The 27,764-nt window shown below is 41.5% G+C and overlaps 1 long non-coding RNA gene across 2 annotated transcripts; it reads right to left on the bottom strand.

Annotated features, from left to right (window-relative positions):
* Nucleotides 1-1,092: 1,092 nt before the first annotated feature.
* LOC122239361 lies at nucleotides 1,093-27,764 on the bottom strand. Of its 2 annotated transcripts, XR_006218349.1 has the most exons (5): nucleotides 27,673-27,764; nucleotides 27,074-27,136; nucleotides 9,636-9,798; nucleotides 7,648-7,767; nucleotides 7,065-7,105 (listed from the first exon to the last, which is right to left on the bottom strand). It is a non-coding gene; the product is annotated as an uncharacterized LOC122239361 (long non-coding RNA). The 2 variants fall into 2 exon arrangements; XR_006218350.1 differs by lacking the exons at nucleotides 7,065-7,105; nucleotides 7,648-7,767 and adding an exon at nucleotides 1,093-1,622.

Below are 27,764 nucleotides of genomic sequence, written 5' to 3'. Positions count from 1 at the left end.
TCTGGGGTGGGTTATTGGTGCCCTCATTCACCTTCTCTCTCTTCTTCCCAGTGTTCTGCCCCTCCCCCCACATCTGACCTGTACTTATCCCCTCACTGGCCTCTAGGGTCCCCAAGTGCCCCATCCCCACCCTACTGCGGTCTGAGAAACTCTCTATATATTCCCTTTAAATTTATTGAGACTTGCTTTATCCACTAACATATGGTCTATTTTGGTGGATATACTATGTGCATTTAAAAAAATATTTATGTTGCACATTTAGGTACAGTATTCTAGATATATCAGTTAGGTCAACATGGCTGATTAATGCTGTTCAGATCATCTATATCTTTACTGATTTTTTGTGTAGTTTTTCTACCAGTTGCTAAGAGAGGAACATTAAAACTTCCAACTATGATTGTGAGATGGTCTACTTCTCCCTTTAGCTCTGCTGAGTTTTGCTCTGTGGATTTTGAAACTCTGTTGGATACATAAACATTTTATGATTGTGATGTCTTTCTGATGACTTGACCTTGCATCGTTATGAATGTCCTTCCTTATCTCTGCTAATATGTTTTGTGTTGAAGTCTATTTCATCTGATATGCTATTTGCAGGTTCTGTATTTTGCCATCCTATTACTTTCAATTTATGTCTTTATATTTAAAGTGTATCTCTTAGACGGAATATAGGTGAGTCTTGTTTTAATTCATTTTGGCAGTCTCTGCCTTTAAGCTGTTTAGTCCATAGATATTTAATAAATAATTGATATGGTTGGACTTAGGTCTACCATTTTTTAATTCTCCTTTTGATTTTTGTTCCTTTGTTTTCCCTTTCCTGTCTTCTTTTAACATATTCAAGTATTTGTTAAGAATTCTATTTTATCTATTAATATCTCTACCTTTGTCTTATATTTTAGTAGTGTCTCTAGGTATTGCTACGTATCTACTTAACTTTTCACAAACTACCTGAAGATAATATCAAACAACTTCATATAAAATGTAGATTTGTAAACATACGTGTCCAATACCACTATCCCCTACTTTATTTTTTATGCTGTATTTGTTATATATGTTATAGTTTACATACTTTATACTTACACACTTCATACTTACATACTTTATAAGCCACAAGGTAATGTTATAATTTTTGCTTTAAAGTGTCCTATCTTGGGGCGTCTTGGGTGGCCTAGTCGGTTAAGCATCCCACTTTTGATATTGGCTCAGGTCATGATCTCACACTTCGTGAGATCGAGCCCTGCACAGGGCTCTGGTTGACAGCACAGCACACGCACATGCGTGTAGTCTGTCAAAATAAATCCATAAACATTAAAAAAAAAAGTGTCCTATCTTTTAGAGAAAGAAGACAAAATAGTCTTCTGTATTTACTCAGACATATACCACATTGAAGTATATTTAACATACAATGTTATATTAGTTTCAGGCGTACAACATGATGATCCGACGATTCTGTGCCTTTCTCGGGGCTCGTCAAGGTGAGTATACTCTTAATCGCATTTATCTATTTCACCCATCCTTCCATCCACCTCTTCTCTGGTAGCCACTGGAACTGTTCTGGTTTTTGTTTGTCCTCTTTATTCATTCATGACGGTCTGAGGTTTTCTCTGATATCATTTTCATTCATCCTATTGGATACAGAATTCCGTATCAATGGGTTTTTCTTTCAGAACTTTGAAGATTCCCCCACTATCGCCTGACCTTCATGGTTTCAGGTGAGAAGTCCATGAGAACGGAAATCATTGTTCTCCAACATGTCATGTGGTTGTCATCTTAGGCCACTTTCAATATTTTCTCTTTATCTCTCTTTTCAGCAGTTTGATTGTGACATGCCTAAGAGTGGTTTTATTCATATTTACCTATCTTATGCTTCCCTGAGATTTTGAATCTGAAATTTTTTGTCTACAAGATATAGGGAAACAAATTATATATGCATACATACATATATATGTAGCCATTAATTCATCACATTTTTTCTACCCTGTTTTCTTTCTCCTCTCCTCCCGGAGCTCCAATTAATGCCATCACCTAAATATTGATAGGTCATTTTTCTTCAATATTTTTTTCTCAGTCTCTTCTCAATATTTTCTTTCATTGACCCTTTCTTTGGACATCATTAATTTGCTGTTAAACTCACTCACTGAATTTTTAATTTTATTTTCAGTTCTTGAATTTCTATTTTTTAAATATTTTTTTCTGTATTAAGATTTCTCATTCATGTATTCATTAGCACTCTTTTCCTTAAACTCTTTTGTAGATATTTATAATAGCTGCTTCAAAGACACCCCTCCCCCACCAACATTTGGGTGGTCTTAGTATTTACTGCTACTGTCTGACCTTTCTATTAACACTGAATTACATTTGCCGGGGGGGGGGGGGGGGGGGGGGGGGAGCAGTCTAGGATTTAAAAAAATTCTATACTGGACATTGGGGATGATACATTATACGGATTCTGGATTCTTTTATCTTCTGAAGAACATTGATTTTTGTATGAGTAGACAGTCAAATTAGTAACTTGAACTTGGGGCACCTGGGTGGCTCAGTCGGTTGTGTCTGACTTCGGTTCAGGTCATGATCATGGTTTGTGAGTTCAAGCCCTGCACTGGGCTCTGTGCTGACAACTTGGAGCCTGCTTCAGATTCTGTATCTCCCTCTTTCTCTGCTCCTCTCCTGCTCACTTCTGTCTCTCTCAAAAATAAACACTTAAAAAGAAAAGCATTAAAATTAAAAAAAATAGCTTGAACTTGACCTTGTATTTGTATAGTTTTGGTTCAACCTTCGTCATGGTGAGTTTAAGTTTCCCCATTATTATTAAAGTGAATTTCTTAGTCCTGCCACTTGGTCTTCCAGAACATGGCCCTTTTGGGATTTCAGTGGACAGTCCAAGCTCTTCTGAGTTTATGAAAATCAAACTACAAATTCTGTCTCTCTTGTGGCAGGCAGCAGTTGAAATATCTGCCTTTTGCTTCCTGCCTTTGAGCTGTTGCTTTCCACTGGACAAGGAATTGAGGGATTTCATATGCAGATTTAGGGGATTTCTTCTCTTCAGCTTCCTCCTCTCTGGGTTTTCTCCCTAAATATCCCGCTGCTCTGGCAGCATTGAACTTTATCCACCAATATCTTTTCTTAAAAACTGTAGTTGCCATATGTACTTTACATTCCCAGGACTTATTATTTTATAACTGGGAGTTTGTACCTTTTGACTACCTTCACCCATCCCCCCGCCCCTCCCCTACCAAGTCCACTTCTATCTTTCTTCAACGTTTTTTTTTTTATTTATTTTTGGGACAGAGAGAGACAGAGCATGAACGGGGGAGGGGCAGAGAGAGAGGGAGACGCAGAATCGGAAACAGGCTCCAGGCTCCGAGCCATCAGCCCAGAGCCTGACGCGGGGCTCGAACTCACGGACCGCGAGATCGTGACCTGGCTGAAGTCGGACGCTTAACCGACTGTGCCACCCAGGCGCCCCTAGTCCACTTCTATCTTAAGCCAAGAAGTCGGTGGCTTTCTGCAGGAGTTCTAGCCATCCCACACCTTGCGGACTGGGGAGTGTCCTAAGGAGAAAGCTTTGGAAACAGATCTCATCCAGTGCAGTTCACTTCTTTCAAGGATCAAATGTCTGGGTTCTACTGATTCTTAGTTACTCTCCAATTACTCCAAGCCATTTAAACATTTTATTTTTTTTTTAAATTAACATTCAGTAAAATTAACTATTTTTGTTGTGCATTTTTATGAATTTTAACACATGTATAGATTAATCACAGTCAAGATGAAGAACGGTTTCATCATCCCCCCAAACTAACCCTTTTTAACATGGTTCACTTGGGACAACTAATGAACCAAAACTCACACATTATTATTAACTAAGCTCCATACTTCATTCAGATTTCCTTAGATTTTTGCGAAGGTCCTTTTTCTGTTTCAGGATCCCTTCCCAGACATCATATAACATTTAGGCATCCTATCTCTTTGGGCTCCTCTTTCTTATGATGGCTTTATTTTTTTAATTTTTTATTAATGTTTACTTATTTTTGAGAGAGAGAGAGAGAGAGAGAGACAGAGTGTGAGTAGGGGAGGGGCAAAGAGGGAGACACAGAATCTGAAGCAGGTTCCAGGCTCTGAGCTGTCAGCATAGAGCCCAATGCAGGGCTCGAACCCACGTACCGAACCGTGAGATCATGACCTGAGCCAAGGTCAGATGCTTAACTGGCTGAACCACCCAGGTGCCCCTATCACAATGGTTTTAAATTGCATTTCCTTAATATGTTGAACATATTTTCATGTGCTCACTTTTCATCTATATACTCTCTTCGGTGAAGTTCACCATTTTAAAGTGTACAATTTAGTGGGTTTTAGATTGTTCGTAAATATGAGCAACGATCACCACTAACTAACTGCAGAACATTTTCATCATCCTCAAAAATCACCCCATATTGGGGGGCCTGGGTGGCTCAGTCAGTTAAGCGTCTGACTTTGGCTCAGGTTATGACCTCTTGGTCCATGGGTTTGAGCCCCGCATCGGACTCTGTACTGACAGCTCAGAGCCAGGAGCCTGCTTTGAATTCTGTGTCTCCCTCTCTCTGCCCCTCCCCTACTTGCACTCTCTCTCTCAAAAATCAAAATAAACATTAAAAAACTTAAAAAATCACCTCATATCCATGAAACAGTCACTCCTGATTCCCCTCTCCCCTCAGCTCCCCCTAGCTCCCCAGTAACCACTAATCTGCCTTTATGGATTTGCTTATTCTGGACATTTCATATGAATGGAATTATATAATTATATAAGCCAGACCTTTTGTGTCTGGCTTCTTTCACTTAGCATGTTTTCAAGATTTCATCCATGTGTAGCATTTGTTTTTATGAACATCCTTTGTTTTTATGGTCAAAGAATATTGCATTGTATGAATATACCGTATTTTGTTTATCCATGTATCAGTTGACGGGCATTTGGGTTCTTCCCACTGTTGGAGTATTATGAGTAATTCTGTTATGAATATTCATGTACCGGTTTTTGTTGGAGCATATGTTTTTAGTTCTCTTGGATCTATATCTAGGAGTAGATTGCTGCGTCACATGATAATTCTATGTTTTGAGGAACCATCCAACTATTTTCCAAAGCAAATGCACCGTCTTACATTCCTATCAGCGATGTTCCAGTTTCTCCACATTCTAATGCTTGTATTGTCTTTTTTCATTACAGCAATCCCAGTAGGAGTGAAGTGGTATCTAACTGTGGTTTTGGTGTGCATTTCTCTAATGACAAATGATGTTGAGCATCTTCTCATGTACTTCCTGGCCGTTTGTAGATCTTTGTTGGAGAAGGTCTATTCAATACCTTTCGCCATTTTTAATTAGGCTGTTTTAATTTTTAGGTTGTAAGAATTCCTTATATATCATGGATACTAGACTTTTATCCAATTGTAGTCTGTAAATATTTTCTCCCATTCTGTGTATTGTCTTTTCACTCTCTTGATATACATATTGACACATAAAAGTTTTTCACTTTGGTATAGTTCAATTGATCTATTTTTTATTTTGTTGCTTGTGCTTTTGAGGTCATAGCTAAGAAACTATTGCATTATACAAAGTCACAAAGATTTACACCTATGTTTTAAGAGTTTTCTAACTTAAGCTCTTACAATTAGGCCTTGTATCCACTGAGTTAATTTTTGTATATGGTATAAGGCAGGGATCTAATTCATTCTCTTGCATGTGGATTTTCAGTTTTTTGAGCACCATTGGTGGAAATCATCTTTTCCCCATTGTGTGATCTTGGGACTTTTGTTGAAAATCCATAGGCCATAGTTGATGAGTTTACTTCTGGAATCTCGATTCTATTCCACTGATCTACAAGTTTATCCTTATGCTAATAGCACACTATCTGGATTATTGTGGATTTGTAGTAGGCTTGAAATAGGGAAATGTGAGTTCTCCATCTTTGATCTTTTTAAAGACTGTTTTGGCAATTTAAGGTCCCTTGCAATTCCATATGAATTTTAAAATCTGCTTGTCCATTTTTTTTTTTTTTAAGTTTACTTTTTTTGAGACAGAGAGAGAATCGCAAGCAGGCTTTGCGCTGTCAGCACAGAGCCTGATGTGGGGCTTAAACTCATGAACGTGTTGAGATCATAACCCAAGCTGATATCAAGAGTCAGACGCTCACCTGGCCTGGCCACCCGTGCACCCCTGCTTGTCCGTTTCTTTAAAAAAGAAAAAAAAGCATCTGGGATTTTGCTTGGGATTGTGTTGAACTTTTAGATCAATTTGGGGAGTAATGCCATCTTATTATTGTCTTCCAATCCACGAAAATGGGATGTCTTTCTATTTATGTAGGTCTTCCTTAATTTCTTTCAACAATATTTTGTGGTTTTCAGTGTATAAGTCCTGTACTTCTCTGTAAAAAGATAATCCCTAAGAATTCTTTTTGATACTACTGTAAATGAAACTGTTTTCTAAATTTCATTTTCAAATTTTTCACTGTTAGTGTACAGAAATACAAATGATTTTTGTACATTAATATCCTGAAACCTTGCTGAATTTGGTTATTAGCTATTAGGTGTGTGTGTGTGTGTGTGTCTTTAGAATTTCCTATATATAAATCAGGTCACTTTTTTTTTTAAAGTAGGCTTCACACCCAGCATGGAGCTCAATGCGGGGCTTGAACTCACAACACTGAGATCAAGACCCGAGCTGAGATCAACAGTCAGACGCTTAACCGACTGAGCCACCCAGGCGCCCCATGTCATCTTTAAATAGAGGCAGTTTTATTTTTTCCTTTCTAATCTAGATGCCTTTTTCTTTCATAATTGCCCTGCCTGGAATCTCCAGTACAATGCTGAATAAGGATGGCAAGAACAAACGTGCCTGTTTTATTCACAATCTTAAGAGGAAAGCTTTTAGTCCTTCATCATTAAGTAGGATGTTAGCTGTGGATAGGGTTTTTGTATGCGTGTTGGTAAAACATACATAACACAGGATTTACCGTTTTAACTATTTTTTTTAAATGTTTATTTATTTTGAGAAAGAGAGAGAGAGAGAAAGAATCTCAAGCAGACTCTATGCTGTCTGAGCCCATCGTAGGGCTTGAGCTCATGAACTCTGAAATCATGACCTGAGCCAAAAAAAAAAAAAAAAAAAAGTCAGATGCTTAACCAATTGAGCCACCCAGGCACCACACCATTTTAACCATTTTTAAGTGTGTAAGTTCGGTGGCATGAAGTACATTCATACCGTCACGCAACCATCATCACCATCCATCTCCAGAACATTTTCATCATCCCAACGTGAAACAACTAACAATCTCTGTCATAGTCCCCACCTCACTTCATGAGGCCATTTTAACAATATAAAAAGCAAAGGCAATCCAATAACAATAATAACAACAATAAACCTTATAGGCCAATCTTTCTTATGAACTTGGATGCAGAAACTGTCTTCTAAAATATTATTAGCAATAATGTATTAAAATCATGATCAATTTGGGTTTATTCTGAAAAGTCAGGCATGGACTAAAATAGAAAAGCTATTAGAATAAATCACTGCAGATTATGAAAAGCCGTATAGTAAATCTCATTAAGTACATAAAAACATTGACTAAAGGTTAACATCTATGATAACAGCTTTTAAGCAAGCTGGAAATGGAAAAGAACTTACCTAGTAAAGGTTATCGTGGCAAATACATTTAATAGCAAAGTGTCAGAGCTTCTCATGAGCTGAATTGTGTCCCACAAAAATTAGTATGTTGAAGTTCAAACCAGTATCTCAGAACGTGACCTTATTTGGAAATGGGGTCATTACAGATGTAATTAGTTAATAGGAGGCCATTAGGGTGAGTCCTAATCCCATAGAACTGGTGTCCTCACAAAGAGGAAATGTGGACACAGAGGCGGACAACCACACAGTGAGAACGTCACATGAACATGAAGGCAGAAGTCAGGGTGATGTATCTACGGCCTAGTAACACCGAAGGTTGCCAATAAACCCCCAGAGGCTACAGGAGAGGCGTGGAACAGATCTCCCCTCACAGTCTCAGAAGGAACCAGTCCTGCTGACACTCGGCTCTTGGACTGCCAGCCTCCAGAAATGCGAGGTGATGAATTCCTATTATTTAAGCCACCCGATTCGTGGTACCTCGTTATAGCAGCGAATTAATATAGCTTCCTTTCAAAATCAGAACAAGACAAGGATGTCTGCTATCACTGCTTCTAGTCAACACTGTACTGAAGATGTTAGTGTAAGAGAGGAACAAATTCTCTTCTACCCTCTTAGGGTCACTGGCTGGACCGAAGAATTAAAACTAATATAAAACAGATTAGCGCGAGAAAAGCATACAGATGTTATTACATTTTTACATGTACACGGGGGCCTTCACAAAAGAATGGAGACCTGAAAAAGTGACCAGGGAGGGAAGCTTTAAGTCTTTTAGACAAAGAAATACTAAATTTGTCACGAATTGACAAGACAAAGGGATTGGGCTAAGTGTTAGTAAACGGTAAATGTGAGATAACAGAAAGGACATATATTGGTCCCTGTCCCTCATTCCTGACACAGCACTCCTAAAATCCTTTTGTGGATTCCTATGTGGTAAGAGAACTACAAGTATTTTGTTTTGATATTTGGCCTTTGACTCCAGTTCCTAAATCCCTTGGATCCCTTCACAAGTGATAGCAACGTCTTTTGTTCTAATGAGGTGAATCTTGGTGGCCTTCTGGAGGGGGGCTGGTCACCCCAAAAGACTAGGCTATGGTTAGAAGCTTGGACATTTCAGCCCCGTCTCTCATTCTCCACAGAGAGGAAAGGGCTTGAAAATGGAGTTAATTATATATATAACTTATTTTTATTTAAAATATTTATATTTATATTTAGGGGTGCCTGGGTGGTTCAGCAGGTTAAGTATCTGATTCTTGATTTCGGCTCAGGTCATGATCTCACAGTTCGTGGGATCAAGCACAGAGCCTACTTGGGATTCTCTCTCCCTCCCTCTGCCCCTCCCCTGCCTGTTCTCTCTCCCTCTCCCTCTCAAAATAAACTTAAAAATATATTTATACTTAACATAATTTATATGTTATATATTTTTGTATATTAAAGTATATATTCTCTATATACCTATAATCATTTATAACAAATTATTATTACTCTTATGTAAATCATCATACTAGATATATTAAATCCTAGGTGTCAGACATATTAACTTAGCGTTTGTAACTACCCAACAGGTAGACGGGAAGAAGCCTTATACACCACGGAGAGAATGTGATCTATCTCGCAGTCCCCTAAGGCGCTACTGGAATAGGAATTTTGTAATTAAATAAGTTCTAGAGAATTACTAGTGGCCAGTGTGAAAGATAATGGAAACTGGGAAAGCAGACTTTTGGGGATGGCTGGATGAAGGCAAATGGATTAAGAGATCAATGTGTTAACTAAGGCCGTGCCAGGCACAATAAAAAGAGACATAAAGGAGAGATTGAGGTGACTGACACTTGAGAATCCTTGTAATTGGGTTGTGCCCGGACATCCTTTCAAATCTCCCTTCCTAATCAAAGTGGGTTAAGGGTTAAAGTTTCTTCTACTCTAGTTCTTGATTCATGTCCAAGGGTAAATACCACCTCATACTCTTTCAAAGTGCTAGAACATTAACTTACTTGATCCTCTCAAAGAATAAGTACAGACAAGCATTTTAGAATGACTTTAAAGGGTCTCTTTCAAGGTTCGAAGGGCACAGCCAGGACCAAACCCCAAATGTTCTGATGGTTGAACCTCATGGGTCACAATGCAGAGCAACTACAGTCCATTTGGTTGATCGGGCTGTTGAGAGAGCACAACATACACCTTCATGAGGTTTCGGTCCTGGCTTGTTACAGATAAAGCTTCATTTCTAGCTTTCATTTCATCTCTATCCAGAATCATTCCAAGAGAAGGCATTTAGAGGCCTTCAAATCAGGAAGATCATCACAGTATCTTCCTCAATAGTCAGGTGGGACTTCGTTTTTTAATTTGAGAGAGAGGATGAACAGGGGAGAGGCACAGAGGGAGAGAGAGAATTCTAAGGAGGCTCCATGCCCAGTATGGAGTTCGACTCGGGGCTCAATTCCATAGCCCTGGGACCATGAGCTGAGTTGAAATCAAGAGCGGACGCTCAACTGACTCACCAGGCACCCTGGTAGGACTTCACAGCATCCAAACAAACCTGCGGAGTTTGTTCTCACCAAGTGACCCTTCTGTCTCTCAAGCACAGAGGATTTGTCTATCCCCTTATCTTGATTGAGTTACTCTCCTCACCCACCGTTGGTTCCTGCCTCCAGTGGAATGCCAGGAACCCCCCACTGCCCAGCCAAAGAACAAGCTAAAGCAAGTAAGAACCACCTTTCCTCTACAACAGTGTTATATCACAAACAACTGCCGTCACTTGGTCTTTTCAAAAGAGAATGAGCTTTTATCTGTATGTAACTAACCGTGAATGTATGTGTATCTGAATAGACTGATACAGCTGTGTTGAACTTGGGGAAACCTTCAGGGTGCTTCTGTGGAATTCCTGCATTTGCTTTTGTGGCTCTGAGGTCTCAGGAGGACAGAGAACTCCTTACTATCCTGGATCTTCTCTGCACACATATGAGAACATCTGAATGCTAAAATTCTGAATGTTTGGGTTTTGAGTGAAATGAGGGATCCTGGAGTCTGAGAGGTAGGTTTTACATTTGTTTAATAAGTTTATCTCCTCTTCTTAAAGCCCGTTAACTATTTGTTATCGACCTGGCTTTACTGGCCAGTCTACTGGAGGGAGGAACAAAGGGAGGGGATTGTCCACTGCAACCCCCAGAGGACACCGTCAGCATGACGGGCCGCTGTGAGACTGTGACCACCTTTTCACTGGAGACATTCTCCAGAGGCAACAGCTGGGACTTACCTGAGTATGCACAGGTTACACTCTGGGCGATTCAAAGCCTTATACAAATGTGCCACCCTTTCAGGCTCCAAGGTACTCTGGGCCACCTTTGTATTTGTGAGATTTGTGGTTAAGAACAGAGGCAAACTTGTGACAATCAGAAGTGCAAAACGTCCCTCAAGCATTCAGTGAAGACACACAGGTAAGCAATGACCCAAACTAAAGTCTTGAAAAAAGTAATCAGAAAAACCGTATGTGAACCTGAAATGGAGTACCCTGTGAAAATCTTAAAAAAGACAAACCTGGAATAAATAAAGCTTGTAGTACACATACACTATTTATTTGCACCTAAGAAATAGTTCAAGGGGTGCCTGGGTGGCTCAGTGGGTTGAGCGTCCGACTTCAGCTCAGGTCACGATCTCATGGCTCGTGAGTTTGAGCCCCGCGTCGGGCTCTGTGCTGACGGCTCAGGGCCTGGAGCCTGCTTCGGATTCTGTGTCTCCCTCTCTCTCTGCCTCTCCCCTGCTCACGCTCTCTCTCCCTCTCTCTCTTGAAAATAAACATTAAAAAAATAGTTTAAGCAGAAATTTTCCCTCTAATCCTATTTGACACACAACTCACAACTCCACCTCTGTTTTGTGAAAACTGTCAGACTCCAACAAAACATGTACAGAGGAGCAAAGGGCCAAGAGCGACTAAGGGACTCTTGAGAATAAGGTTGGACGACTTATCCCACTGGATACCAAGTCCAAAGCTATAGTAATGAAGACAGTATGGTACTGGTGCAAGATTAAACAAAATGACTAACAGAACAGATTGGGGGTCCCAGAAACGTTGGAGAACCGATTATTTTAAAATTTTATCTGAGCTGGGGTGGCTCAGTCGGTTAAGCATCTGACTTTAGCTCAGGACATGATTTGCGGTTTGTGAGTTTGAGACCCTGTGGGGCTCTCTGCTGACTGCGCAGAGCCCGCTTCAGATCCTCTGTGCCCCCTTCTTCCTGTCCCTCCCCTGCTCGCTCTCAAAAGTAAATACACATTAAAATAATTATCACTTGGAGCAAAGAGGAGATAATTTGTCCATTTCATTATCACAGAAACAAGTTAAATAAAACAATGAAAAAATATTAAGAGAAAACATTTGCCTCCCACCACTATTTATACTCCAGGTTCATGAAGGGGTGGGTATCCCTAACTGGTAGCTGAAGTCACAGATATGACTTTCTAGATGTTTTTGCTCAGTTAAGGAGGTGACACCACAGGATACAATGATCCACACCTTATTCCAGACAGAAATCAAGAAGAACTCTGTTTCAGTTTTGTAGTGACATATGAACAGCTTGGTTCTTTCTAAAAAAATGTCAGGTTTTGTTTCAGAAAAAAATACACATGTAGCTGCCACGCTCTTCCATTTCTTCAAGGAGATCTAGGTTCCCATTTGGTGCTATTTTCCTTGTGCCTGAATGACTTCGATATTTGTCGTAGGGAGGGTATCCTGCTATGTCTTTAGTATGTCTGAGTAAGTCTTGGGGCACCTGGGTGGCTCAGTTGGTTAAGTGTCTGACTCTTGATTTCAGTTCAGGTCATAATCCCAGGATTGTGAGATCGAGCCTCGTGTCTGGCTGTGCACCGGCAGCATGGAGCCTGCTTAAGACTCTCTCTGTCCCTCTCTTCTGCTCATATGTGCCCTCTTAAAAAAAAAAAAAAAAAAATTTAGTCTTCATTTCACCTGTTTTTGAAATAAGGTATAGAATTGGTATAGAAGTCTAACTTGGCTGTTTTCTTTTGTTCTTCTATATGTAGGATCTGCCCCTATCCACACCCCTTGACCCTGACAGCTTTCAGATTTTTTTCACTGGTTTTAAAAATTTTGATTATGATGTGGTTGGTATATATTTTTGTGTATTTCTTGTTCTTGGGTGCTCACTGAGCTTCAATCTATAGGTTTATAATATTCATCCATTTGGGAAAACTGGTCATTGTTTCTTCAAATATATCCTCCCCTCTTTCTTATCTCTTTTAGGAATTCAAATTACAAGTATATCAGGCCATTCGAAGTTATCTGATAGCTGATACTGTTCAGCCTGTTAATCATTGAGAAGATGCTAGACATTGTGAATTTTATTTTTATTCTAGAGAGAGAGCGTGTGCAAGTGGGGGAGGGGCAGAGTTAGAAAGAATCTTAAGCAGGCTCCACACTCAGCATGGAGCTCAATGGGGGCTTGATCCCGTGACCCTCGGATGATGACCTGAGGCAAAAGCAAGAGCTGGATGCTCAACAGACTGAATCACCCAAATGACTCTACACCCAATGTGGGGCTTGAACTCACAACCCTGAGATCAAGAGTCACGTGCTCTTCTGACCGAGCCAGCCGGGCCAGACATTGTAAATTTTACATTAAGTGCTGGATATTTTTATGTTCCTACAAAATTTTTAGAGCTTTGAAGCAGTTTTAAGATGTAGTTATTTGGAAACTGATCCTTTTCTGATCTTATTTTTAAGATTTGTTGGGTGGGACTAGAACCGTATTTAGCCTAAGGATAATTATTCCCCACTAATGAAGCAGGACCTTTAAAAAAAATGCTTATTTAGAGAGAGAGAGAGAGTGCTAGCTTCGGCAGCACATATACTAAAATTGGAACGATACAGAGAAGATTAGAGAGAGAGAGAGACAAAGAATCCCAAGCAGGCTCCATGCTGTCAGCACAGAGCCTGACACAGGGCTTGATCTCATGAACTGTGAGATCATGACCTGAGCCAAAATCAAGGGTTGGATGCTTAACCGACCGAGCCACCCAGGTGCCCCAAAGCAAGACTTTCAGTACTCTTTCAGTACTCTCCCCAATGCCTAATGGGTTTTTCCAGTCTTGGTGGTGGGAACAGGTGCTATTTTGGGCCCTGTAGCACTGATGTCAAACCCTCTCCGGTTGTTCTTTTTCTGGCATCAGGTTTCCTCACACACGAACTGATCAATACTCTGTGAACACTCAGTATGAACCGTCTGCCGATCTCTACATTTACCTACCCAGTCCTCTCCTCCACGGCTTGGTTTCCCGTAAACTCTGGCTGCCTTGGTCTCCTGAGACTCTCAGCACCGTGTCTTCAACTCAGTGAGTCCACTGAGGCTCCCCCCCGCCCCAAACTATTTTACACTGCTTTTCTCATTTCAATACTTTAGTTTGATATGACAGTAGATGGACCTCTTGACTTTTTAAAATATTTATTTATTTAGAGAGACGGGGCGGGGGGAAGGGGTAGAGAGAGGGGGAGAGAAAAGAGAAAGGGAGAGAGAGAATCCCAAGCAGGCTCCATGCTGTCAGTGCAGAGCCTGTTGTGGGGCTTGATCTCATGAACCATGAGATCATGACCTGTGGCAAAATCAAGAGCCTGACGCTTAACCTAATGAGCCACCCAGGTGCCCTGGATCTGTTGACTTCTATATGAGGAAATCATCTTCCAACTTTTGTGCACCTCTTTTATCCTTATTGGTTATATTACTTTGATCTTTACACAGTGGAGTCATTTTGTTTCCTGTATTTTATATAGATTCTGAAATTTCAAATTGAGTATATAGCATTTGAGATTGGACTTCTGTATGATTCACTGCAGAACCAAGGAATAAGATTAGATCCATAGAGAAAGAAATGTAATCCTCTGTCACTAAACTTGTGCCACACGCACAAAAATGACCACTTCAAGGATCAAGGTCAAATCGAATCTTTTTACACTCTAGCAGTTGCTGATAATCATGCTACACTTTAGTTTTTGTACTCGGACTAACATGTCCTTATAAAACTTTGCTTTCCCTGGAGTTTTATTTGACAAAACGAAGCATATGCTATTTCCTCTTTTGGTGATGATCATCCAGCCTCTTCCTTTTACTGTTTAACAGGAATCCGCTTTTTCTTTCAAGGAATTCTGATCCTTTGGTATCCTGTTCTAATGTGAACCCATTATTTTTCAGGCTTGCTACATAGCTGATATCCTAGGATTTTTTTCCACCGCATTCCTAGGGTGGAGTCCTTTTTACTAGATGTCTTATTCTCTCCAAAGTATACTAAGTAATTGCACAAAGATGTAGATGTGAAGTAAATGTGAATTTTTGCATATCTGAGATATCTTTTTCAATTTTCTACTTAATTGTTTGGGTGTCGAATTCTGTATCAAAAACCCTTTCTGTCTGGACTTTGAACGTCTGCTGCAGTATCTTCTAGCACACATTTCTGCTGACCAGAAAACAGATGCCAGTCTGATTCTCACTCCTTCTTAGGTAACTTCTGTTTTCCTTCTCTGGATGCTTTTAGGCTATTATCTTTAGTATTCCAAAATCTTGCAAGGATTTGCAGTGTGTGTGAGAGAGAGACAGACAGACAATGCTTAAAAATTCACTACGCTTAGCAACTTTTCAGTAAAAAAGATGTGTATCTCTAATTATCCAAACTATCATCCTTCTATGATTTCTTTTCCTCCATTTTTTGCCGATTTTTTCCTTCTTAAATTCTTTCAGTTATTTGGTGATTTATAGGCTAACGTCTTATCTTTTTTCTAATTATCTTTTTGGGAAAACTGTATTTTTTATTCCAGTACTAGTAAATGTTTATTTTGACAATCATCTTAAATTTCTAACCACTCTTTTTCATTATTCCTTTTCCATTAACCTATTCTTGATTTATGGTGCAGTATCTTCAAATCTTTCTGTAGATACTAACTAAAGTTTTTCACTTACTCTCTTGGGCCGGCTCTTTGCTCAATAAGGTCTTTTTCTTACCTGCTATTGGTTTTCTTCAGGTGTAGTAAATCTCAGTCGAACATTTAAAAGAAATTACATAAAAACAAAGGACCCGGCTTCTGGGTGGCTGGCTGAGTCTCTTCTGCCACTGGGAGTTCAAATTCTCCAGAATTCTCCAGCGGGCCTCCTCGAGGAATGGGAAGGACAACGTGAGGTACGCACTCATAGAGGACTATCAAATGGGAGACTTCACTTACGGGTACACGGGCAGAGAGCAGGAAGGAGGAGGCTTCCAAATGCCCGAGTGAGAAGGGCTTTCCTTCGCTGCAAGCTGGGGCCCTCCTCAAGCAGCTCATTCATGTTTCTTCCAGGAACAGTCCTCCAGCTTTTGTTTGCACGTAGGTTTAGTTGAGCGATGGCTGCAGTGAACCTGGTCATTCTGCATCAACCAGCACACTGGTTCTAGGTCCTGTCCTTCAGTTACCCTTTGCTATTAATCCTGTTGCCACTTTGTTTGCCGCTCTTAGCCTGCCCCTCTTGGAGATATTCTTGGGAAGAAAGACTTCACACCTGCTAAGTTCACACTTGTAAAACTTCCAGGCTATAGTCTGTACTCTAGTGTATCTCCTAGTAAGTTCCCAGCTCATTACCACTGTGGGGAAAACAATCAGTCCAGGAAGTAGTGAAGAATCCTGGTGAACATCTCAGGCAGCGGGGGCGGGGGAAGAGACCCCAAGAGTCTCTGATCAACAGTCTTTATTACATGTGTTTGTATGTTGCAGTTTTATGGCCTATGTTTAAAATCATCAAACTCTCCCCCTAAGTAAATGATCATCTAGTCACCCCAAAGTTCCCAGGAGGTTTTCCTTCCAGAGGAAAATGACTTTAATAAGAAAATTAAAATATTTCAAATCTCCTCTCCCTTCTATTTACATTCATTTATAGTCTAGAATTTTTACACCTGTCTTGCCAAATTGTTTAATTACAATCTCTCAAAATAAAATCCCCTCTAATAACTGTAAACCTTGAGCTTATTAGCCTAAAAATGAAGGCTGGACCTTAAACTTTGGTGGACAGACCAGATCCTCTCCTGGGCCCTGGTTTGAATGGTCAGACTGGCGCCCACTGGCCACACATATTGCATATTACCAACACTCTTTTGGAGATAATGTGGCTTTATAGATTATATGGATATTTTACACAGAAATATTAAAATGAGTCACTGAAATAATATTAATAAACAAGCGTATGAAATTGTTCACATACAGAACAAATAAACCTTAAAATAGTTGGTATTAATCTAAGGAAGTTGTGGGTTGAAACATTTTAATTTTTCTCATAATACCCTAATACTGATTTACTAACCAAAAAGGAAGCACTTTTACACAATAAGAAAACTCTCAAGAATCAGGGGGACTTTGGGGCGCCTGGGTGGCTCAGTCGGTTAAGCATCCGACTTCAGCTCAGGTCATGATCTCACAGTCCAGTTTGGGCCCCGCGTCAGGCTCTGTGCTGACAGCTCAGAGCCTGGAGCCTGCTTCGCATTCTGTCTCTCCCTCTCTCTCTGCCCCTCCCCTGCCCATGCTCTGTCTCTCTCTGTCTCAAAAATAAATAAAAACATTAAAAAAAAAAAAAGAATCAGGGGGAATTTGGTGGAAGAAAAACTAGTATTAGAATGATGACAAGACTTATTCAGGGGTGCCTGGATGGCTCAGTCAGTTGAGCGTCTGACTTCAGTTCAGGTCATGATCTCTCAGTCTGTGAGTTCGAGCCCCGCGTCGGGCTCTATGCTGACAGCTCGGAGCTTGGAGCCTGCTTTGGATTCTGTGTCTCCCTCTCTCGCTCTGCCCCTCCCCTGCTCATGCTCTGTCTCTTACTCTCAAAAATGAATAAATGTTAAAAAAAAATAAAAAGACTTATTCAAAACTCCACTAGAAAAAACGCGCCATTCAGAACTGAACCTTTTCTAAATAGATACGGACTCCAGCTTTCTCATCCATTCACAGAATCCCTACATTCTAAATGCCACCTAGATGGAACGCTGCAGAACACAGTCTGCATCGTATCCTGCATTTTATAGTCAAAATGACTCAAAGCCTCACAGGAGCTTCATTCCATAACATTCCACAAAATTAGCAGTCAAATTCAGGCGGATCAAGTTCTTGCTCCTTGGGAAAACACTAGTTCACTGCTGTTTTCCAATGAGGAACAGTCTAGAAGGCAAACACAGGCACAAGAGAAGCGTGGAGGTCAGTCACTGTTGTGTTCTGTACTTCACCTGCATTCCAAACACACCTCGTGCTCTATCATCATTACTCCTTTTATTTATTTCTCACCTACAACTCCAGGCTGCACGCTCAGTGATAACAAAACTGTATGGGGTTTTTGGTTTTTTTTTTCCATTTTTTTGAAAGATGATTTTATGATTTAGGAAATTCTGTACTTCTCTTTTTTTAATGTTTACTTATATTTTTGAGAGAAGAGACAGAGCAAGAGCACGAGCAGCAAAGGAGCAGAGAGAGAGAGGGAGACACAGAATCCAAAGTAGGCTCCAGGCTCCGAGCTGGCAGCACAGAGCCCAACACAGGGCTCCGACCCACAAACAGTGAGATCATGACCTGAGCTCAAGTCGGACGCTTATCGACCGAGCCACCCAGGCACCCTACAAAACTGTATGTTTTAATCAGCTCAGGCCGCTCTAACAAAATACCAATGAACCGCTGGCTCAAACGACAGACACTTAATTCTTATGGTTCTAGAGGCTGCAAGTTGTAAGATCAGAGGGCCAGCATCACTGAGTTTTGCTGGACTCTCCTCCGGGTTTGCAGACAGCTTCCTTCCTGTCTCCTCACAAGGTTGCGGAGAAGAGACCTCTGGTGTCTTTTCTCATAAAGGCACTAATCCCTTCATAAGGTCCTCTCTCTCCTGACCTCATTTAAACCAGCTATCTCCCAGAGCACCTGGGTGGCTGAGTTGGTTAAGCATTGGACCGCAGCTTGGGTCCAATCTCAAGGTTCGTGAGTTCGAGCCCCGCGTCGGGCTCTGCGCTGACAGCTCAGAGCCTGGAGCCTGTTTCAGATTCTGTGTCTCCCTCTCTGTCTGACCCTCCCCCGTTCATGCTCTGTTTCAGAAATAAACGCTAAAAAAAATTTTTTTTTAAATAATAAAATAAAACATTTCAAGCAAGCACACAAACAACATATACATTTTTGGGGGAGAGGGCACATTTCAGTCCATTGTACCTACTCAAGAGTGTCCCTTCTTATAACAGTAATGATTGCAGTAACAAACATAATTCGAGAGCTCGTTGTGTGCCGGCACTGTGTCACATGCAGGTGAGGGAACCGGGCGTAGTTCTTTAGCTACACTAGGGTCACAGCTGGTACGCTGTCGTAGCGCTAAGATTTTCGCCCAGGCAGCCTAACAGTAAAGCTCAAACTCCTAATTCTCTCCCTGTTCTGCCTTAACTAGAGGAAAAATGATTTTGAGATCTGAACAAGTGAATTCAGGAATTTACTATTTTAGTTATCACACTTTTGAACTGGGTACAGAAGGGCTCCAAATATCAAAATGATTCTTTTGATAACTACTCATAAGAAAATAAACCAGACAGGGGCGCCTGGGTGGCTCAGTCAGTTAAGCGTCCGACTTCATAAACCCGAGGTTCTTGAGTTCGAGCCCCGTGTCGGACTCTGTGCTGACAGCTCTGAGCCTGGAGCCTGCATCGGATTCTGTGTCTTCCTCTCTCTCTGTTCTTCTCCCGCTTGCACCCTGTCTCTGTCTCTCTCAAAAATAAATAAAGATTAAAAAAAAAAAAAAAAAAAAAAGAAACCAGACCCCCCCCCCCCCCCCCCCCCCAAAATGCAGACAACAGAGACTAAGAGGAAAGCACAACTCTGAGGAGTTTACAAACACCAGTGTGAAAGGGGTGACTCTCTGAATGCCAATCAGATGAGACACACATCACAGAAAGCAACCAGAAGTGATGACCTGTCAAACTGGCCAAGCAGGAAACTACGAGTGATGTATCTATCACTCCCAGGGTCCAGTGAGGGCCTAGGGAACCAGCATGGTCAAATACTGCTGGTGAATATTTATCTGCATTCCTTCCAGAGAGGAAATCTGAAAATTCATGTTTAAAGCTTCTCGTATGTGTTCTCCTCACCAAGTAAACGTGGGTACTTAAAAACGTCAAGATGTACGCAAAAGTTTATGTATAAGGGCAGTCATGATATTGCTTCACAGATCAATTTATATATATTCTGGTAAGTAAAACATACTATTTTTTTAAAAGTTGAGAAAACACAGAGATTTTTAAAGAGACAGAAACAAAGAGCTTTGGATATTACTTGTCGGAATTAACCAGTGTTATAATTGGGCTCTTCTCTCGGTCACGTATATATACCTATACTTTCATAACTCGTTGCTTTGTAACTTATTTATTTTTAATGCTTATTTCAAGAGAGAGCATGTGTGTGTATGAGTACGCAAGCAGGGAAGGGGTAGAGGGAGAGAGAATCCCAAGCAGGCTCCACACTGGCAGTACAGAGCCTGATGTGGGGCTTGATCTCATGAACCAGGAGATCATGACCTGAGCTGAAAACAAAGAGTCAGATGCTTAACTGACTGAGCCACCCAGGCACCCCTGTAACTTTTTTTTTTTAAGTCATCTTGGCAAGTTATTGATGCCAAAAATAGATTCATGTCACTTTAAATGAATGCCTAGTATTTTGCTCCATGAAAAGCATATTTGAATCAACTCTTGATGGGCCTTTGTTTTTAGCGTTTTTTATTATTATTATTTTAGAAAGAGAGAGGAGAGTGCAAGTAGGGGAGAGAGGCAGAGGGAGAGAGAGATTTTTTTAAATTTTTTAAAAATGTTTATCTCTGAGAGAGATTTTTTTTAAATTTTTTAAAAATGTTTACCTTTGAGAGAGAGAGCATGAGTGGAAGAGGAGCAGAGAGAGAGGGAGACACAGAATCCAAAGAAGCTCCAGGCTCCGAGCTGGCAGCACAGAGCCCGACGTGGGGCTCGAACCCACCAACCGTGAGATCATGACCTGAGCCTGAGCCGAAGTCCGACGCTCAACCGACCGAGCCACCCAGGCGCCCCCTCAATAATTTTTTTTTAAAGGAGGGATTAGTCACTTTGAATGCCTAAAAGAAATCTAGAGAGAAATATTCTCTGGATGGGGCTCGGAGGACAAGAAAATAAGTATCAGGTGAGGAAACAAAGCCCAATGAGGAAGCGAGGGCGAGGAGCGGATCTGAGCACGGAAGGAAAAGCTAGCCTCGGATGGAGAGAAGACCACTACCCTCCGACAGGGTGAAGGAGGGAAGGGCGTGTGTGGAAGCAGCGTAGACAGCGGGTGCGACACTGAAATCCCAGGCGAGGCAGAGGCTGCCTCTCGTGGTGAGGGGAGGGTGGGGGCGGCTTGCCGGGAGTCGCACGTCTTCAGCATCACTGCAACAAGGACGCGGCACTTAAGTCACTTGCCTGAGCGCTCTTCCCACGCACTGGCAGCACCTGCTGTCAAAATGGGCTCTGTTCTCGTCTCCCTCACGCGCCCACGTTTACACAAGTATCTGACATTCAACTGAAAAACACTGTCACACACCAAGCATCCGGGCATCATCCCCAGTAGTATTTCTCACACGGGAAAGCTGCTCTTCTTTTCATTAATGTTTTAAAAGTTTATTTAGTTACTTAGAGAGAGACAGAGACGTGCAAGTGGGGGAGGGGCAGGGGAGGCGGAGAGTCCCAAGCAGGCTCAGTGGTATCAGCGCAGAGCCCGACGCAGGGCTCGAACTCCTCAACTGTGAGATCGTGACCTGAGCCGAAACCAAGAGTCGGACGCTTAACCCGCCGAGCCACCCGGGCGCCCCGTCTGCACCACCTTTACTCATCCGGGTGTCACTCCTGTTCTCAGATTCTACTCAGCACTGAGAGAAATCAAACAAACACTGATTCAAGTTTACAGGTAACGAATTATGGGAACACCTTCCACAAAGCTCACGCAGTCACGGGGTAGAGGTAATTCTGCGTTTCCGCTTTGTTCTCTACAAAGCAAGTCTTCCAAGCCTGATGCCAAGGTTTCTCTCACCCCTCCAAGTCTCTGAGTTACAGAGGACGGAAGGGAGGTGGATCACAGGAACTCGAACCCGACCACGTGATTCCCGACGGAGGCAGGAAGTAGAAAGAAGAGCCGCGGGAGGGAGGGAAGCGGCCCTGGTCCGAACCTGCAGCCTCTTCCGTGGGAAACGGAGGGAAGCTGTGAAGAGGGCCCATGCGCTTTTGGTCCCGGAAGTCCCAGCCCGCTATCACTGGGAGGACCAGAGACTAACATGAATGGAGATGTTCTGCCTCCTGTTCTCAAGCCCTCCCGTGCTCACCCTCTCGCCTCCAGGCTTCCAGTACAAGTAACAACCTCCTCCCCTGCACCGCAAAAGCCCCAGCTGGGCCTCAGACCGTATTGGCTTCTGGTAACTCAGAACTATAGGCGGGCAGCCCAGAGGCAGGATGTGAAGAGGCAGGCTGATTTCTGGCAGGGGAGAAAGGGAAAGCAAGGAGATAGCGGGACTGGGTTTTAGTAACCTCAGAACCTTTCCCAGGACACCTGAAATACTTATGGAAGGAAAATAATCTTTACTAAGGCAAAGTCCAATAATCCACGACTTCCCGCAAATCTGCTTGTGATTTCCTCGAATAAAATTAGTATTTGACAACAGCGCTATCGTGTTATGGTGAACCACTGTTTGACATCAACGTAACATTCAGTTTCCTTTTGAAACAAAACTGTACAAGCTCTAAGCCTCCATGCACCTGCAGATCCTCTGAGCACAACAGCTGGCTTCTGCATGGCTACTGCTAGGCTTTCCAGGTGAAAAACTAACCCAGATTGACCATTTGTTACATGTACAATTTTTGCTTTTACTAGAAACGAACAGGTTTAAAATAAAGAGGTGAACTATGAGTTTACCAGACAGAAGTAAACAAAAGAAGGAACGGTAACATTAACATCAGATACGGGGAGGGGCACTTGGGTGGCTCAGTCGGTTGAGCATCGGTTGAGCACTCTTGATTTTGGCTCAGGTCATGATCCCAGGGTCATGGGATCAAGCCCTGTGCTGGGCTCCACAGCATGGAGTCTGCTTAAGATTCTCTCTCCGTCTCTGCATACCACCCCCCCCCCCAACTTGCTCACTCTCAAATTAAAAAACAAAAACATCAGATAAAGGGATATTGGTCAGACATAAGTTGAAAGCATTAAACAGGATAAAAAGGATCTTATAGAAGGCATAATTTACAAAGACAGGGCACAGTCTTGTATGAACCAGTGACGTAATGTTACATACATAAAGAAGATCTTCCAGAAATGCAAAAAAGATTGTTTAAAATACATTTAAGGTGGAAATCTTAATCACACCTCTTCTAGAATTAGACTGACCTAGGAAATGTATCAGAGAACTAAATTCTAAAATCAATAAACCTGAATACTAAAACCAGTAAACCTGATGAAACAGTCATAGAACTTAAAAAAAAAAAAAAAATTATGTTTATTTCTTTTTGAGAGAGAGAAACAAGAGCACAAGCAGGGGAGAGGCAGAGAGAGAGGGGGACACAGAATTTGAAGCAGGTTCCAGGCTCTGAGCTGCCAGCACAGAGCCCAAGAGGGGGCTCGAACTCACAGACCACAAGATCACGCCCTGAGCCCAAGTCAGACGCTTAACTGACTGAGCCACCCAGGCACCCCAGCATAGAACTTTAATTTATTTATGTACATATTTATAGCATAGAACCTTTTAATTCTAAGTAGAAAATATACGTATTTTAACACCCATGAAATGTGTAATCATTGATTATGTACTTGCCAAAGAAGAAAATCTTAACTAAAACATACCAAATCTAATTCTCTGGTCACCACAAAACTGGAAAATAATACAAACATGACCACCATCATGCTGTGCACTTGAACTTACCCAGTGATGTATGTCAATTATCTTTCAATAAAACTGAAGAAAGAAATGGATTGAAAAGCTTAAGTATTTGAAAAAATGACATCCAATCCTGGATAACTCTTAGGTCAAAGAAAAAAATGACAACATATGTAAAAAGCAATGAAAAAGAGAACACTTTATACCAAAAACTATGGAACAAGTTGTATTTAGAGGCAAATTTATAGCCTTAAAATGTCTTCACCAAAAATGAAAGAATAAAAATGAGAGAACTTAAAAAAATAAAGGCTCTTAGACTAATATTAAGAAATGGAAAAAGAAGAAGAGAATAGGAAGAGGAACTGTGACAAAAACTTAAACTGGAAAACAGAAGACAGTAAGTAAGAGTTGAAAAGCATTCAAAAAGAGACAAATCCTCTTGCAAGCCTGGTTCAAGAAAAAAGAAAACAAAAATATGTAAGGTTAGGAATGAGAAAATAACCTCATGTGCAGAGCAGACTGTAAGAATCACAAGAGAATTCTATACACAATACAATGACAACTAATTTGGAATATCTGTTGAAAATGGAGGACCTTCCAAGCAAAATACAAATTAAGGTTGATCCCTCCCCCATAGAAAAGTTGAATTTTAATTTTTTTTAATTTTTAATTTTTAGAGAAAGAGAGAGAGAGAGCGCGCCCAAGTTGGGGAGAGGGGGAGAGGGGCAGAGGGAGAGGGAGAATCTTAAGCAGGTTCCACGCTCAGCACAGAGCCTGACATGGGGCTCGTTCCCATGACCTTGGGATCATGACCTGAGCCCAAATCAAGTCAGATGCTCAACCAACTGAGCCACCCAAGCAACCCAAAAAGTTGACTTTTTAAATGATCACAGAAGAGAGTGGACACATTATATATAAATGCTACCATGTAAAACTATATAATAGGATTTTGAAATTGATTTCTCTACTCAGTCTTAAAAGAGCAGATAATTCCAAAGTCAATTAAATTATTTCAGAACGTAGCAAAATATAAAATGCTCCCTAAAGTTATTTTAAGGGATCTAGTATAATTTTAAATATTAACATCTGATTAATACAGTCCCAAAAAAGCTCCCCTTCGTGTCAGTCTCACTAATAAAAGATACATTCTATATAAAATATCAATAAATGGCACCCAACAGTGTATCAAAAGAATAATATACTTGATCAAAAAGAATTACTTGGAGATTCTATCAGTATTTTAGCAGGTACTGTACCAAAACCTTTTATGATAAACTGATATATTTAAAGCACTGAATTTTCCATACTGGAACATGAAATGTCCATTTACTTGCCCTTAATGTCTTTTAATAATATTTCATATTTCTCATAAAGAAGTCTCTTTTGTGCAGTGTATTCATATTGGGTTCTTCCCCCCCCCCCCATTTTATAACTGATATACAAAAATATTTAAGTTTCTGTATTCATTTAGTCACTTTGCTGAACCTTTTAATTCTAATAATTTTGCAATTTCATTCTTTTCCATTTTCCAGAAACAAAATTACATTATCCAAAAATAATATTTTCACTTCTTCCTTTCCTAACATTTTTGTCTGTTCCCTGTTTTATTACTTTAGCTAGAAAGTTAGCACCACGTTGAATATTAGAAGTGAAAGTAAATATTCCATTTTTTCCTGAGTTTAAAGAGAATGCTTCTATTGTTTTATCATTTAAGTATGACATTTACCATAGATTTCTTTTAAGTGCCTTTTATCAAGTTGCTGTTTGTCTATTCCCATTTTGCTAAGTGTTTTATTTATTTATTTTTGGGAGGTGGGGAGAGAGGGAAGGAGAGAGGGAGAGAGAAAACGAGCAGGCAGGGGCAAAGAGAGGAAGAATATTAAGCAGGTTCCAGCACAGAGGCTGACACAGGCCTCAATCTCACGATCATGAGATCATGACTGAGTGGAAATCAAGAGTCAGACGCTTAACTGACTGAGCCACCCAGGCACCCCTCCTATTTTGCTAAATGTTTTCTTTGAAATCAAAGTAGGTTTTGAGTATTTGCAAAAAACACTTTACCGCTCGAGATGATCATATAGATCATACAGATTTAACCTCATATAAACTATTAATACAGTGATTTATAGCAACAGGCGTTCTAACGTTAAATCATTCCTGGGATAAAATCTTTCATTCCAGATGGAGGGCATGACTGAATTTGCTACTATTTTATTTTAGGGCTTTGTATTGATGGGAGTTGGGCAGTTTTTTCTTCTGGTGCTATCTTTGTCAGGTTTTGGTATTAAGGGGATGCTAACATTATGAGCTGAACAACTCTCCTTAATGGAAGCACTCCAGGAATAAGGGCCAGCATGAGCAAAGACCAGGATGAAAAAGCGCAGGATATGCTCAGAGAATAGGATTTAAGACTTCTTTTTCTCTTTTTTAATGTTTACTTATTTTTGAGAGGGAGACAGAGCGAGACAGGGAGACACAGAATCTGAAACAGGCTCCAGGCTCTGAGCTGTCAGCACAGAGGCAGACATGGGGCTCAAACTCACAAACCTCAAGCTCATGACCTGAGCTGAAGTCAGACACTTAACCGACTGAGCCACCCAGGTGCCCCAGGATTTAAGACTTCTTAAAATGGACTAAGTAACAAAGTAGGTTTGACTCCAGTTGCTAATTAATCTTCAAGCACAACTCCTCTGCCAAAACACTTTGACATACTGCTCATTTTACATACAGAACAGACTCCAAACGTTCAAGATCCTTCCTACTTTATTTTTAAAAAATTTTAAATGTTTATTTTTGAAAGAGAGAGAGAGAGAGAGAAAGACAGAGCACGAGCGGGGGAGGGGCAGAGAGAGAGGGAGGCACAGAATCGGAAGCAGGCTCCAGGCTCTGAGCTGTCAGCACAGGGCCCGAATTGGGGCTCGAACTCACGAGCCTAGCCATGAGAACGTGACCTGAGCCGAAGTCGGACGCTCAACCGACTGAGCCCCCCGGGGCGCCCCAAAATCCTTCCAACTTTAACCTATTTTACATTGCAACCTGTGCTTTCCTGTGATTTTTGTTTGCTGAGAATGCTATATATGATCTACAATGGCACATCCAAATCCTACCCACCTATCAAGGGAATGGTTCAAATACCCATGAAAAGTTCTCAGATCCAGTTGAACTATGTCTGAGTTCACACGTGCTGCAGCAAATTACTGTCAGCTTTTGGCTTGCCAACTCCTTAAGCTCTCTGACAGCTATACTATGTTGGTCAGTGTCACGCCCCCCTCCCCCAATTCACGACCTTCCCAGAACCTTAGAATGTGACTTTATCTGGCAATAGTTACTGTAAATGTAATTAGTTAAGATCAGGAGTAAGGCAGGCCCTTTGTCCAAGAAGGCTGTGTCCTTTTAAGAAGAAACACAGATACACACAGAAAAACACCATAGGAGAAACTTCAAGAGATCCAAAAGATGCAGCTACAAGTCAAAGAACTCCTAGGATGGGTCCACAGCACCGGAAACTAGGAAAAGGCAAGGAAGTATTTTACCCAGAGTTTCAGGGGAAGCGTGATCCTGCTGACACCTTCATTTCGGACTTTCTGGTTCCAGAACTGTAAGATAATAAACGCGTTGTTTTAAGCCACCCAATTGGCGATACTTGGTTATCACAGCCCTAGGAAACTAAAGCAAGGGCAATTTAAATTTCTAATTTATCTTCCTAACCCCGACAGCGCTCTGTCCCTAGTCCAGCTGAGAACTATGTAGGTACTCAAATCCTTCCACGAGTGGGCTTCCGGCAGCAGCAGTCAGGAACTGCCAGACCTTATGAGCTCCTGCTGGGAGACGACCAACAGCCAATGCTCGTAAGTGGTAAGTAAGCACCGTGACTGTAAGACGAGCGGCTACGCAGACGAACGGAAGCCAGGAACTAAATGAAACACGCGGCAGCCGGAGAGGGAAGAGCCTCGATTCCCCGGAGAGCGACCAGGGAGGAAGGCAGTTCTCGAGACGGGAGCCTCCGAGCCGCTCTCCAGACCCCGCCGAACAGCCCAGTCCTCTCCCCACCCTCCACGGCCGGCCGGGAACCCAGCAACTGCCACCTCCGGTCCAGGAGCCCCTCCTGCCCCGCTCCGCGCCGCCGCCTCACCTCCGCGGGCGCGTCCCGCTATGTTACGCTGTTGCGTGGGGGGAGGGACTTCCTCCCCACACCCGGAAACCGGAAGGAGCTCTTTCCCGCCG

Source organism: Panthera tigris, chromosome B3 (assembly GCF_018350195.1).
Source record: "Panthera tigris isolate Pti1 chromosome B3, P.tigris_Pti1_mat1.1, whole genome shotgun sequence".
NCBI classification, from domain to species: Eukaryota; Metazoa; Chordata; class Mammalia; order Carnivora; family Felidae; genus Panthera; species Panthera tigris.
The sequence above is the reverse complement of the archived record's forward strand: the minus strand, read 5'-3'. Positions and strand labels throughout refer to the sequence as shown.